We start from the raw sequence: 16112 nt of genomic DNA on the forward strand, positions 1-16112 counted from the left end.
AAAGATGTGTCGCCATCGTGCACTTGAGACAAAACAGATAACGGAATAATAGAAGAAGACAACCGGCCAGACAAGCTGGATGTCGAAACAGGTGAGCAACCTCGTTAGTCACTACAGAAAAGAAAAACAACAACATGAGTCGTGCAAAAACATGATGATGATGTTCTCCTGCTGGCCCCACTATGGACTGGACTCTCATTATTACGTTGGATCCATAATGGACTGGGCTCTTACACTATTATGTTAGATCCACTATGGACTGGACTCACACTATTATGTTAGATCCACTATGGACTGGACTCTCACTATTATGTTAGATCCACTATGGACTGGACTCTCACTATTATTTTAGATCCACTATGGACTCGACTCTCACCATTATGTTAGAGCCACTATGGACTGGACTCTCACTATTACGTTAGATCCACTATGGACTGGACTCTCACACTATTACGTTAGATCCACTATGGACTGGACTCTCACTATTATGTCAGATCCACTATGGACTGGACTCTCACTATTATGTCAGATCCATTATGCACTGGACTCTCACTATTATGTCAGATCCACTATGGACTGGACTCTCGCCATTATGTCAGATCCATTATGGACTGGACTTTCACTATTATGTTAGATCCACTATGGACTGGACCCTCACCATTATGTTGGATCCAATATGGATTGGACTCACACCATTATGCTAGATCCACTATGGACTGGACTCTCACCATTATGTCAGATCCACTATGGACTGGATTCTCACACTTTTATGTTAGATCCACTAAGGACTGGACTCTCACTATTATGTTAGATCCACGATGGACTGGACTCTTATTATTATGTAAGATCCACTATGGACTGGACTCTCACTATTAATTTAGATCCAGTATGGACTGGACTCTCACTATTAATTTAGATCCACTATGGACTGGACTCTCTCACTATTACGTTAGATCCCCTATGGACTGGACTCTCATTATTATGTTAGATCCACTATGGACTGGACTTTCACTATTATGTCAGATCCACTATGGACTGGACTTTCACTATTATGTCAGATCCACTATGGACTGGACTCACACTATTATGTAAGATCCACTATGGACTGGACTCACACTATTATGTCAGATCCACTATGGACTGGACTCTCACTATTATTTCTTTGTTATGAAATGTAGAAAAAAACCTTATCCTAATATGACCTTTCTTTTTTTTAAAGGGATCACGCTTATTATTGAACACATTCTTCTCTCCTTTCTCAGGTCGACTCTGCAGAGCAAACAAGTTTTTTTTTTTTTAAAGGTTTTTGGAGGGCCGAGCCACATTCCTGACACACACACACACACACACACACACACACACACACACACACACACACACACACACACACATACGTGTTTGGGTGACATATGAGGACTTATGACAAAAACGTGACATATGGGGACATGCCTTTCCAATGGTCCTACAGGCCAGGGAATCAGACGGTTAGTGAACCAGAATTTTAGAAACACAGTGGTCTATTGAGATTTTTGCAACTCTTTTGTTTTTTTCTGAACCTGATTTTTATGGTACATATGAGGACTTGTCAGGTTTAGGTGACAAATGAAGACCAGAGTGTATAAGATTTCAAGTTTATGTGACATATGACGACCATGACGTCACAGAGTGTTTAAGATTTCAGGTTCATGTGACATATGATGACCATGACGTCACAGAGTGTTTAAGATTTCAAGTTTATGTGACATATGATGACCATGACGTCACAGAGTGTTTAAGATTTCAAGTTTGTGAAATATGACAACCATGACGTCACAGAGTGTTAAAGATTTCAGGTTCATGTGACATATGAGGCTAATGACATCAGAGACTTAACAAAACCACCTGAGTTGGTTTAGTTGATGTGTTGTCATTTAAAAAAAAAATCCCAATCCCATGCTACTGTAATCTAAAACCAAGAAGAGTTTAAAAGAAACATGGGTAAAAATGTAATTGTCGACTAAGTGTAACTGAATTGTTTTTGTGGATTTTGTCGCTAAGAATTATCTGGAATAAATACAAAACGCTTGCTGTTTATTTTGCTTTTTTAATTGCTGGTAACATACTCAAACTACCACAGAAGATGTGGGAAAACATTTGTTTTCCCTTTTTTTAATATAATTCTGTTATGGATGTAGTACTTGATGGCAAGCCAATCTCTGTCCTGTAGAGCTACTAGTTCTTTATGGAGGGAGGTTTCACAATCTTTTTTACCTGGTACTTTGTTGCCAGTTACAAAATGCAACATGTGTCATTCAACTGCTTCCACTTCTTCCCCTTTGCAGCTGTCATAAAGGAGACAAAATACAATTTCTTACTGAAGGAATAATGACTATAACACTGTGAAAAGGTGTAAAACGTAATATAATATTCTAGTAAATGATGTGGATTATTTATTTACCCCGCTTTGGAGTGGACCAAGTGGAAGAAGCTTGAGACATACCCACTTCCAGCGATTTGTCCTGCTGTCAATCTGAAAGGAAGAATTAGAAAACTGAATTAGAAAACTGTAAAAGTAAACATTTAACATATTGAGCTTTGTGAAGCAGCGGAGTATATGTGTTGTCCGTCTATTTATCAATAATGCAGACGAGGAGTGTTGGCTGAGTTCTTAACGTTTGCTTTCAGAGCGTGCATATCACAACATACAAGATGCCGTCATGGCGACACACAACCTATACCGGGCTACCGCGCATGCTCGTCACTCCTGTTGCATGCTGGGTAGGGTAGTTCTTTTTTCCCCTGGCTCATAACATTACAATATAGTACCATGTATATGCGTTAAGTTTATCAAAGCACCAAGCAAACAGATATGGTCATAATTATTTTAAGTCCACTACGCAGAATAAACACAACATTATTAATATTGCTACTACGGATAATTTGATCAAAAATTCCCTAAAACAGCCCACTACCTATAATATAAGTTTTTTAAACATAAGATCCCTGATAAAAAAAAAAATGTTTCTGCTGTTACCTCAGAAATTGCCTGTTCAGATGTTATGATTGTGGCTCAGAGATTTGTATGTAGATTATATTTATTTTCCATAACAAACAAGATAACTTAAATACCCTGGCAGTGGCAATAAGCTTAAATGTTTGTATTTACATTTTTTGAGTTGATTTTCATAAAATTTGCTATTTAACTGCTACTGTTTAACAAGGACTGATTTAAATTGTGTTTGCACAACAAATGTTTTGGCGCTTTTGTTCATGTGGGAGAATATTCCAATAAAGGTGCACTACACACTACTTTTGAATTCATTATTGGGCTTTGCGTATACAATGCAGTTAATCGCGATTAATAAGAGAAATAGTGCGATTAACTTCGATTAAAAATGTTAATCATTGCCCAGCACTAATATATATACAAACCCCGTTTCCATAAAAGTTGGGAAATTGTGTTAGATGTAAATATAAACTGAATACAATGATTTGCAAATCCTTTTCAACCCATATTCAATTGAAAGCATTACAAAGACAACATATTTGATGTTCAAACTCAAACTTTTTTTTTTTTGCAAATAATAATTAACTTTGAATTTCATGGCTGCAACACGTGCCAAAGTAGTTGGGAAAGGGCATGTTCACCACTGTGTTACATCACATTTTCTTTTAACAACACTCAATAAACGTTTGGGAACTGAGGAAACTAATTGTTGAAGCTTTGAAAGTGGAATTCTTTACCATTCTTGCTTGATGTAAAGCTTAAGTTGTCGTGTTTTACGCTTCATAATGCGCTACACATTTTTGATGGGAGACATGTCTGGACTGCAGGCGGGCCAGGAATGTACCCGCACTCTTTTACTACGAAGACACGCTGTTGTAACACGTGGCTTCGCATTGTTTTGCTGAAATAAGCAGGGGCGTCCATGATAATGTTGCTTGGATGACAACATATGTTGCTCCAAAACCTGTATGGACCATTCAGCATTAATGGTGCCTTCTCAGATGTGTAAGTTACCCATGCTTTGGGCACTAATACACCCCCATACCATCACACATGCTGGCTTTTGAACTTTGCGCCGGATGGTTATTTTCCTCTTTGTTCCGGAGAACACCACGTCCACAATTTCCAAATATAATTTGAAATGTGGACTCGTCAGACCACAGAACACTTTTCCACTTTGCATCAGTCCATCCTAGATGAGCTCGGGCCCAGCGAAGCCCGCGGCGTTCCTCTGTCTTGTTGATAAATGGCATTTGCTTTGCATAGTAGAGTTTTAACTTGCATTTACAGATGTAGCGACCAACTGTAGTAACTGACAGTGGTTTTCTGAAGTATTTCTGAGCCCATGTGGTGATATCTTTTACACACTGATGTCGGTTTTTAATGCAGTACATCGCTTACGTGCAGTGATTTCTCCAGATTCTCTGAACCTTTTGATAATTTTACGGACCGTAGATGGTAAAATCTCTAAATTCTTTGCAAAAAAAATGTTTAGCAGTTTTAACATCAAATATGTTGTCTTTGTAGCATATTCAACAGAATTGGGGTTGAAAATTATTTGCAAATCATTGTATCCTGTTTATATGTATATCTAACACAATTTCCCAACTCATATGGAAACGGGGTTTGAATGTATTTATATAAATATAGCCTATTATTTGCGCACTATTTACAAGTTATGTACCAAAAACACGACCACTGAAAAAATACTTTGATCAATGAAAACAGCGCTGCAAAAACCGGCTGTAAACAAGAGGCACTGCATTTTCTGAATTGAAACACTCATTTTAAAACTTTGACATTAACATTTTAACACACACTAATCTGGTTCAGAAAATATGAGGACCTTATATGAAACACACTTTCTTGGTTCAAACAATATGAGGACATGACGAGTGCTCACATGTAGAATTTATGTTGTTGACTTGTAACATCTCCTGTTTTGCTAAACATGAGTTCCAAACTCCCTACTGACTAACATGGATGTACCCTTACGAAAATGTTGTCATATAAACTGATCTGTGAGAGATTAAAATTAATAAATGTCTTTCAAAATATAGGTTGGGTCAAATTTAGAGCAGATATAGTAAAAATAGACATGTAATAACCTGTTGGAGGGATGAAGTCGGTTTATGGCTGTCATCTGAATCTAGAGAATGTTGAGATAGAACCTCAACAGTTGGTTTCTGCAACAAAACACAAAAATATAATGTCATAACTAATTAATTATAACATTCTCACCACTTTTTGTTGATAAAAATCTGAGCATACAATGCCAGATAAAGGGTAAAGATTATTACAGAGTTTCAGCTCTTAGACAATTCATTAAGAATGTAACACACACAAAAATCTGGTTCAGAAAATATGAGGACCTGAATTGAGACACTCATTTTAAAGCTTTGACATTAACATTGTAACACACATTTTCTGGTTCAGAAAATATGAGGACCTTATATGAAACACACCTAAGTCTTTCTTGCTTCAAACAATATAAGGACATGACGAGTGCTCACATGTAGAATTTATGTTGTTGACTTGTAACATCTCCTGTTTTGCTAAACATGAGTTCTAAACTTTCTACTGACTAACATGGATGTACCCTTGCGAAAAAGTTGTCATATAAACTGATCTGTGAGAGATTAAAATAAATAAATGTCTTTCAAAATATAGGTTGGGTCAAATTTAGAGCAGATATAGTAAAAATAGACATGTAATAACCTGTTGGAGGGATGAAGTCAGTTAATGGCTCACATCTGAATCTGGAGAATGTTGAGATGGAACCTCAACAGTTGGTTTCTGCAACAAAACACAAAAATATAATGTCAGAACTAATTAATTATAACATTATTAGCACTTTTTGTGGATAAAACTCTGAGCATACAATGCCAGATAAATAGTAAAGATTATTACAGAGTTTCAGCTCTTAGACAATTAATTAAGAATATAAAACACACTAAAATCTGGTTCAGAAAATATGAGGACCTGAATTGAGACACACATTTTAAAGCTTGGACATTAACATTGTAACACACACTAATCTGGTTTAGAAAATATGAGGACCTTATATGAAACACACCTAAGTCTTTCTTGGTTCAAACAATATAAGGACATGACGAGGGGTCACATGTAGAATGTATGTTGTTGACTTGTAACATCTCCTGTTTTGCTAAACATGAGTTCCAAACTCCTTACTGACTAACATGGATGTACTCTTACGAAAATGTTGTCATATAAACTGATCAGTGAGAGATTAAAATTAATAAATATCTTTCAAAATATAGGTTGGGTCACATTTAGAGCAGATATAGTAAAAATAGACTTGTAATAACCTGTTGGAGGGATGAAGTCGGTTTATCGCTCACATCTGAATCTGGAGAATGTTGAGATAGAACCCCAACAGTTGGTGTCTGCAACAAAACACAAAAATATAATGTCAGAACTAATTAATTATAACATTAACAACCACTTTTGGTTGATAATATTCTGAGCATATAATTCTACATAAACAGTAAATATTATTATAGCGTTTTAGCTCTTAGACTATTATTTAAGAATGTAACATTCACTAAAATGTGGTTCAGAAAATATGAGGACCTGGATTGAAACACTCATTTTAAAACTTTGAATTAAACATTGTAACACACACTAATGTGGTTCAGAAAAATATGAGGACCTTATATGAAACACACTGAAGTCTTTTTTAGTTCAAACAATATGAGTACATGACAAGTGATCACATATAGAATTCATGTTGCTGACCTGTAACATCTCCTGTTTTGCTAAACATGAGTTGTAAATTCCACAGACTAACATGGATGTACGCTTAAAAAATGTTGTCATATAAACTGATCTGTGAGAGGTTAAAAGGATTAAATGTCTTTTGAAGTATAGGTTGTGTCAAGTTTTTAGCAGATATAGGGCAGCACGGTGGAACAGGGGTAAGTGCATGTGCGTCACAAATCGAAGGCCCTGAGTAGTCCTGAGTTAAATCCTGGGCTCGTGATCTTTCTGTGTGGAGTTTGCATGTTCTCCCCGTGACTGCGTGGGTTCCCTCCGGGTACTCCGGCTTCATCTTACCTCCAAAGACATGCACCTGGGGATAGGTTGATTGGCAACACTAAATTGGCCCTAGTGTGTGAATGTGAGTGTAAATGTTGTCTATTTGTGTTGGCCGTGTAATGAGGTGGCGACTTGTCCAGGGTGTACTCCGCCTTCCGCCCGAATGCAGCTCAGATAGGCTCAAGCACACCCCGCCAACACAAAAAAAGGGACAGGTAGTAGAAAATGGATGGATGGATGGATAGTAAAATAGTCAAGTAATAACCTGTTGGGGGGATGACGTCGGTTTATCGGTCACATGAATCTGGAGAATGTTGAGATAGAACATCAACAGTTGGTGTCTGCAACAAAACACATAAAAATAATGTTAGAACTTATTAATTATAACATTATCAGCACTTTTTGTTGTTAACATTATGAGCATATAATGCCAGATAAATAGTAAAGATATTTATAGAGGGTTTCTGTCTCTTGTCCCGCTCATGTCTTGAGATGAACTTCCCTCGGTACTCGACCACAAAAGAACCTTTTTAAATTGATGCAAGAGCAAATACACCATATCCTGATAAAACAGTTTATCAATTAACAATGTTTGGAATATCTGTTTTAAAAAGCAATAATAATAGTCGTTACTTGACTAAAAATTATATTACAAACAGAATTACTCTTTCATAAATGTAAATAATTATTAAATTAAGTACAAACCCCGTTTCCATATGAGTTGGGAAATTGTGTTAGATGTAAATATAAACAGAATACAATGATTTGCAAATCATTTTCAACCCATATTCAGTTGAATATGCTACAAAGACAACATATGTTTGCCTGTGTATCGGCTGGGGACATCTCTGCGATGCTGATCCGCCTCCGCTTGGGATGGTTTCCTGCTGGCTCCGCTGTGAACGGGACTCTCGCTGCTGTGTTGGATCCGCTTTGGACTGGACTCTTGCGACTGTGTTGGATCCATTGTGGATTGAACTTTCACAGTATCATGTTAGACCCGCTCAACATCCATTGCTTTCCTCCTCTCTAAGGTTCTCATAGTCATCATTGTCACCGACGTCCCACTGGGTGTGAGTTTTCCTTGCCCTTATGTGGGCCTACCGAGGATGTCGTAGTGGTTTGTGCAGCCCTTTGAGACACTAGTGATTTAGGGCTATATAAGTAAACATTGATTGATTGATTGATATTTGATGTTCAAACAGATAAACATTTTTTTGGTGCAAATAATCATTAACTTTAAAAATTGATGCCAGCAACATGCAACAAACAAGTTGGGAAAGGTGGCAATAAATACTGATAAAGTTAAGAAATGCTCATCAAACACTTATTTGGGACATCCCACAGGTGTGAAGGCTAATTTGGAACAGGTGGGTGCCATGATTGGCTATAAAAACAGCTTCCCAAAAAATGCTCAGTCTTTCACAGGAAAGGATGGGGCGAGGTACACCCCTTTGTCCACAACTGCGTGAGCAAATAGTCAAACAGTTTAAGAACAACCTTTCTCAAAGTGCAATTGCAAGAAATTTAGGGATTTCAACATCTACGCTCCATGATATCATCAAAAGGTTCAGAGAATCCGGAGAAATCACTCCACGTAAGCGGCATGTCTGGAAACCAACATTGAATAACTGTGACCTTCGATCCCTCAGACGGCACTGTATCAAAAACCGACATCAATCTCTAAAGGATATCACCACATGAGTTCAGGAACACTTCAGAAAACCACTGTCACTAAATACAGTGTGTTGCTATATCTGTAAGTGCAAGTTAAAGCTCTATTATGCAAAGCGAAAGCCAATTATCAACATCCAGAAACGCCGCCGGCTTCTCTGGGCCCGAGATCATCTAAGATGGGCTGATGCAAAGTGGAAAAGTGTTCTGTGGTCTGACGAGCCCACATTTCAAATTATTTTTGGAAATATTGGACACCGTTTCATCCGGACCAAAGGGGAAGCGAACCATCCATACTGTTATCGACGCAAAGTTCAAAAGCCAGCATCTGTGATGGTATGGGGGTGCATTAGTGCCCAAGGCATGGGTAACTTACACATCTGTAAGTTACCCATCTGTTTGGAACAACATTTGCTGCCATTTAAGCGCTGACTTTTTCATGTACGCCCCTGCTTATTTCAGCAAGACAATGCCAAGCCACATTCAGCACGTGTTCAGCTTCATAAAAAAAGAGTGCAGGTACTTTCCTGGCCGGCCTGCAGTCCTATCAAAAATGTGTGGTGCATTATGAAGCGTAAAATACGACAGAGGAGACTGAAGCTCTACATAAAACAAGAATGGGAAAGAATTCCACCTTCCAAGCTTCAACAATTAGTTTCCTCAGTTCCCAAACGGTTATTGAGTGTTGTTGAAAGAAAAGGTGATGTAACACAGTGGTGAACATGCCCTTTCCCAACTACTTTGGCACGTATTGCAGCCATGAAATTCTAAGTTAATTATTATTTGTAAAAAAAATTATTCCGTTTGGATTTACATCTAACACAATTTCCCAACTCATATGGAAACGGGGTTTGTAATTAATGTGTTACTTGAAAAAGAAAAGTTTTAAATATCTAGCATATGCAGTTGAGAGACATTTCATGAGAGCAGAGTGTGTGTGTGCCTTTAAAAAGCTGTGCCTTTTGCCAAGTGACGTGGGACTTCAGCGCCCAGACATAGCAGAATAGTTCAGCTGTATTTTTTAGCTTAGCAGTGGCAGTTAAGATAGTTCTGTTGAATGTTTTTGTTTGTGTGTGGATGAGGCCTCCTTCTATTTGATATCGTGTTCGTAATTACTTCCGGGGGTTGCTTTCATTAGTAAAAAGATATTACCTGCACTAACCCTTTTGTGCTTCTAACGCTGTCTTGTTGACATACAATCACATCAAAAGTAGCATGCCACATTACATAAAACGCATCGTAACAGCGTTGTAGCGTACATAAAAGTTATTAGCTTACTCGTTACCGGTAAAAGTAACAGCATTAGTAACATCGTTTTCATATACCGCTGTTATACCATCCATCCATCCATCCATCATCTTCCGCTTTTCCGAGGTGGGGTCGCGGTGGCAGCAGCCTAAGCAGGGAAGCCCAGACTTCCCTCTCCCCAGCCACTTCGTCTAGCTCTTCCCGGGGGATCCCGAGGCGTTCCCAGGCCAGCCGGGAGACATAGTCTTCCCAACGTGTCCTGGGTCTTCCCCGTGGCCTCCTACCGGTTGGACGTGCCCTAAACACCTCCCTAGGGAGGCATTCGGGTGGCATCCTGACCAGATGCCCGAACCACCTCATCTGGCTCCTCTCCATGTGGAGGAGCAGCGGCTTTACTTTGAGTTCCTCCCGGATGGCAGAGCTTCTCACCCTATCTCTAAGGGAGAGCACCCCTACCCGGTGGAGGAAACTCATTTGGGCCGCTTGTACCCGTGATCTTATCCTTTCGGTCATGACCCAAAGCTCATGACCATAGGTGAGGATGGGAACGTAGATCGACCGGTAAATTGAGAGCTTTGCCTTCCGGCTCAGCTCCTTCTTCACCACAACGGATCGATACAACGTCCGCATTACCGAAGACCCCACACCGATCCGCCTGTCGATCTCACGATCCACTCTTCCCCCACTCGTGAACAAGACTCCGAGGGGCCATAGAGGTCGGGTGCATTGTGAACTGGGCGGCAGCCGAAGGCAGGGCACTTGGCGGTCCGATCCTCGGCTACAGAAGCTAGCTCTTGGGACGTGGAACGCTGTTATTCCAAACACTTCTAATTAAAGCCATATAATACAACCTCTATTAGACTGTAAGGAAATGATCCAAATGAGATGTTGATACAGTTACCATTGATATGATACATAACAAGACATACCTTTCCAATCATTGATCCACTGGGCCTTAAAACAAGACTTGTCACATCCAGATCAAATAAACTCGGTAGCTTCAGCCTCAGGATTACGTCTCGCTCTTCTTTTGGGCACGATGTCTATATCATGTGTTGATGCGCCTAACAAATCCACACATAAAAATGAAAAAAGTCAGTGACACAGAAATAAAACAAAGAACCAAACCCTTCAAAAACTGTTAAATTTAGGATCAGTGCAGACATGAAGCTTCTCAAACAAAAAACTAATGTAACAATATCAGTAACATGCCTACTCCACAGTGCTTATCAGCTTGACATATTTGTATTTGAGAAAAAGTATAAACAATTTGAAGAACTCTAGTCTGTCTTGTTTAAAATTAAGAAAAGGTTTACTAGCATAGTGATCAAGGGTGATGGGTCAAATGCAGAGAATAATTTCACCACACCTAGTGTGTGTGTGACAATCACTGCTACTTATAATCTTCCATGCAACTTTAAAAAAAAAAATTTAAATGCCTTGGCCTTGGCCCAGAACTGAAATGCTTAATTTGACCTCATAAAATCAAATCTGATTGCAATTAATAACAACAAACATTTAACTGTTGTTTACAATGAACTATTTTCCTATGTTAAAAAACATTGGTCTATTTAATTACGTTAAACTTCATTTTATGCTCACCTGATTCAACCATGCTGCCGAAGACTGTCAAAGATGGTTTGTGGCCAAGATAGATGTCCCCCTCCGGTGATGCAGGTCCCGGAAGTGCTGTTCACTGAGCGCTCTGTTGTGCTCAAAATCGTGTGTGAAGTTTTGTATTTCGATTATAAATGGTCCTTTTGGAAAACCCTTTTTATATATATTCAATATTAAGTGTGATACGTGAGCTGTATAACTTCCATGAGGAAAATAATTAACTAGTGATTTAGCCATCTGTTAGGATCAGACATCATCCAACGGCCAATCAGGCGGCGCCTAACTGAAAATTGGACCAATCAGACGCCGAGACTCTTCACAGTGGGCGGAAGTAACCATCTTGAATACAATGTGAAGTGAATACCTCCAAAAACAATCCCCAATTGAATCCAAAATTTGTCCCAAAGATAAAAATACCAAAATCATGTGCTATTGTAACCATTTGAAAATATTAAATACTGTATGTAGTTTGAATTCCATTTGAATTATCGCCTTTGTCTCAATCAAGGTTGAAAGTTTTTTTTCAGGCACATTTAAAGTAATTATTGTGCGGCATTGTATTTTAGACAACAGAATAGAAAAAAGCCCAATACAGTAAAATACTGAATCAAACCGATTAAATCATCACCATAATCCCTTTATTATTGATTGTCTAGCCCAAATCCTCTCCAGATAAACCAAATGAATAGATAAAACTAACATAAAAAAGGTTGAGATCATCAGATCAGTTGAAAATGTGTTACTTGATTTAGATTTCAAAAGTATGTTCATTGCTGTAATGATTATATGTTTTTCAAATGTTGGAGTGTGTGAGTTTCTGCCCCACACGACATATGAGGACATATGACATATGAGGACAAGTGTGTGTGTGTGTGTGTCATAATAGCAAAGATGGCCACTAGGGGCAAAATCGAAAGTGACCCAAAAAATTACACACACTTTCACACACTTTTTCTGAAAATTTGACAAATGAAGACTTTAGAGATTTTTGGTCTGGGAACATGCTGGGAGGGTCTAGAACACGATAGCATTGCGGGAAATATGGGGACATGGAAAATGTCCTCATATTTCAACAGGTCCTCATATGTAAGGTGAAATTTCATAAAAATGTCCCCATATGTCACTTTGACAAACGCACACACACACACACACACACACACACACACACACACACACACACACACACACACATACACACACACGGCCAGAGGAAGTCAGCACAGGATTGGTCAAGCGAGAGGAACTAGTGTAGCATTCTGACTGCATTCCAACTTTCTCCAGAAGGCAAGAACAGGAACCGGACCGCTCGACCATAGTCCCGAGGAGGTGAGTTACAAACTTCCGTCTGTTAATCGTGCCGCCGCGCTGGTCATGTGACGGAAGACCGCCGTCCTTATCTGCGCTTCCGTCACGCCGTTAAGCCTCGAAAGGACTCGGGAGATAAACAACAAAAAAATAGAAGCCGAAGCGTGTGCTGAGTGTGGCGTTTGAGCGCCTTCGCCGTGGCCCGCCGCTGAACTGATGAAATCCTCCCCACACCTCGCGGGAGATGATCAGAAAGATGCAGCACATGCCGCAAAATCTCACATGACTCACCGCCGTAGCGACCGCACACTTTTAATACAAACCCCGTTTCCATATGAGTTGGGAAATTTTGTTAGATGTAAATCTAAGCGGAATACAATGATTTGCAAATCATTTTCAACCCATTTTCAGTTGAATGCACTTCAAAGACAACATATTAACTTAATAATTAACTTAGAATGTCATGGCTCTTCATGTAGTTGGGAAAGGGCATGTTCACCACTGTGTTACATCACCTTTTCCTTTAACAACACTCAATAAACGTTTGGGATCTGAGTAAAATAATTGTTGAAGCTTTAAAAGTGGAATTATTTCCCATTCTTGTTTTATGTAGACCTTCAGTCGTTCAACAGTCCAGGGTCTCCGCTGTCGTATTTTACGCTTCATAATGCGCCGCACATTTTCCATGAGAGATAGGTCTGGACTGCAGGCGGGCCAGAAGAGTACCCGCACTCTGTAACACGTGCTGAAAGTGGCTTGGCATTGTCTTGCTGATATAAGCAGGGGCGTCCATGAAAAAGACGGCGCTTAGATGGCAGCATATGTGGTTCCAAATCCTGTATGTACCTTTCAGCATTTATGGTGCCTTCACAGATGTGTCAGTTACCCATGCCTTGGGCACTAATGCACCCCCATACCATCACAGATGCTGGCTTTTGAACTTTGCGTCGATAACAGTCTGGATGGTTCGCTTCCCCTTTGGTCCGGATGACAAGATGTCGAATATTTCCAAAAACAATTTGAAATGTGGACTCGTCAGATCACAGAACACTTTTCCACTTTGCATCAGTCCATCTTAGATGATCTTGGGCCCATACAAGCCGGTGGCGTTTCTGGATGTTGTTGATAAATGGCTTTTGCTTTGCATAGTAGATCTTTAACTTGCACTTACAGAATTAGCGACAAAATGTATTTAGTCACAATGGTTTTCTGAAGTGTTCCTGAGCCCATGTGGTGATATCCTTTAGAGATTGATGTCGGTTATTGATACAATGCCGTCTGAGGGATCGACGGTCACGGTCTTTCAATGTTGGTTTCTGGGCATGCCGCTTACGTGGAGTGATTTCTCCAGATTCTCTGAACATTTTGATGATATTATGGACCGTAGATGTTGAAATCCCTAAATTTCTTGCAATTGCACTTTGAGAAACGTTGTTCTTAAACTGTTTGACTATTTGCTCACGCAGTTGTGGACAAAGTGGTGTACCTCGCCCCATCCTTTTCTGATGCTGGCTTTTGAACTTTGCGCCGTTAACAGTCTGGATGGTTCGCTTCCCCTTTGGTCCGGATGACACGATGTCGAATATTTCCAAAAACAATTTGAAATGTGGACTCGTCAGACCACAGTTTTACACCTGTTTGGCATCGTGGTGCCGGGTTCGATTCCCTCGATGATGCGTCGAAATTGAACACAGCAAAGGTAAGATTTAAGGATTTTTTTAACTAAAAGGGAGCTCTGAACAGAAACACTGGAGCTAAAAAAAAGCAAACCAAAAACGCTAGCATGAGAAATAGGATATACAATAATGAAAACTAAACTCGCACGTTGGCACATAAAAGGGAGAAACAAAACGTACAGCATGAGAGCTGGAATAAACAATGGCTTAGCGTGAAAAGCTAGCGAGAATATACATACGTGAAAAAAATGCAGGCGTAACTCATTGCGTGAAAGCAAATTATGAACCCAGGCTGAACAAACAAAAGAGGAAGGCTTATAAAGTGAAGGTGATTAACTGTAGCAGGTGTACGGGACCGTGAGTAGCAGGTGAACTAATGAGTAACCAAGGTGACTGACTAAACAGGAAGTGAAGTGAACTATATTTTATATAGCGCTTTTCTCAAGTGACTCAAAGCGCTTTACATACTGACACCCAATATCTAAGTTACATTTAAACCAGTGTGGGTGGCACTGGGAGCAGGTCGGTAAAGTGTCTTGCCCAAGGACACAACGGCAGTGACTAGGATGGCACAAGCGGGAATCGATCCTGCAATTCTCAAGTTGCTGGCACGCCCACTCTACCAACCGAGCTGTGCCTCCCCAAGTAAGCGGGTCAGACGGAGAATGAGACTACAATGGAACAATAAACAATATGTGAAGATCCGAGTAACGGATCGCAACACACAGAACACTTTTCCACTTTGCATCAGTCCATTTCAGATGATCTCGGGCCCAAATAAGCCGGCGGCGTTTCTGGATGTTGTTGATAAATGGCTTTCGCTTTGCATAGTAGAGCTTTAACTCGCACTTACAGATGCAGCGACGAACTGTATTTAGTGACAGTGGTTTTCTGAAGTGTTCCTGAGCCCATGTGGTGATATCCTTTAGAGATTGATGTTGGTTTTTGATACAGTGCCGTCCGAGGGATCGAAGGTCACGGTCATTCAATGTTGGTTTCCGGCCATGCCGCTTACGTGGAGTGATTTCTCCAGATTCTCTGAACATTTTGATGACATTATGAACCATAGATGTTGAAATCCCTAAATTTCTTGCAATTGCACTTTGAGAAACGTTGTTCTTAAACTGTTTGACTATTTGCTCACGCAGTTGTGGACAAAGGCGTGTACCTCGCCCCATCCTTTCTTGTGAAAGACTGAGTATTTTTTGGGAAGCTGTTTTTATACCCAATCATGGCACCCACCTGTTCCCAATTAGCCTGCACACCTGTGGGATGTTTCAAATAAGTGTTTGATGAGCATTCCTCAACTTTATCAGTATTTTTTGCCACCTTTTCCAACTTTTTTGTCACGTGTTGCTGGCATCAAATTTTAAAAATAATGATTATTTGCAAAAAAAATTAAATGTTTATCAGTTTGAACATCAAATATGTTGTCTTTGTAGCATATTCAACTGAATATGGGTTGAAAATGATTTGCAAATCATTGTATTCCGTTTATATTTACATCTAACACAATTTCCCAACTCATATGGAAACGGGGTTTGTAA

The 16112-nt window shown here is 39.6% G+C and overlaps 2 long non-coding RNA genes across 2 annotated transcripts; both read right to left on the reverse strand.

Annotated features, from left to right (window-relative positions):
- Positions 1–1585: 1585 nt before the first annotated feature.
- LOC133561811 (uncharacterized) lies at positions 1586–6396 on the reverse strand. The gene is made up of 5 exons (XR_009808774.1): positions 6316–6396; positions 5705–5782; positions 5095–5172; positions 2438–2509; positions 1586–2321 (listed from the first exon to the last, which is right to left on the reverse strand). It is a non-coding gene; the product is annotated as an uncharacterized LOC133561811 (long non-coding RNA).
- A 922-nt stretch (positions 6397–7318) lies between these two features.
- LOC133561810 (uncharacterized) lies at positions 7319–13111 on the reverse strand. The gene is made up of 3 exons (XR_009808773.1): positions 11570–13111; positions 10897–11031; positions 7319–7386 (listed from the first exon to the last, which is right to left on the reverse strand). It is a non-coding gene; the product is annotated as an uncharacterized LOC133561810 (long non-coding RNA).
- Between the last annotated feature and the right edge of the window lie 3001 nt (positions 13112–16112).

The sequence above is a fragment of the Nerophis ophidion genome, linkage group LG11 (assembly GCF_033978795.1).
Source record: "Nerophis ophidion isolate RoL-2023_Sa linkage group LG11, RoL_Noph_v1.0, whole genome shotgun sequence".
NCBI classification, from domain to species: Eukaryota; Metazoa; Chordata; class Actinopteri; order Syngnathiformes; family Syngnathidae; genus Nerophis; species Nerophis ophidion.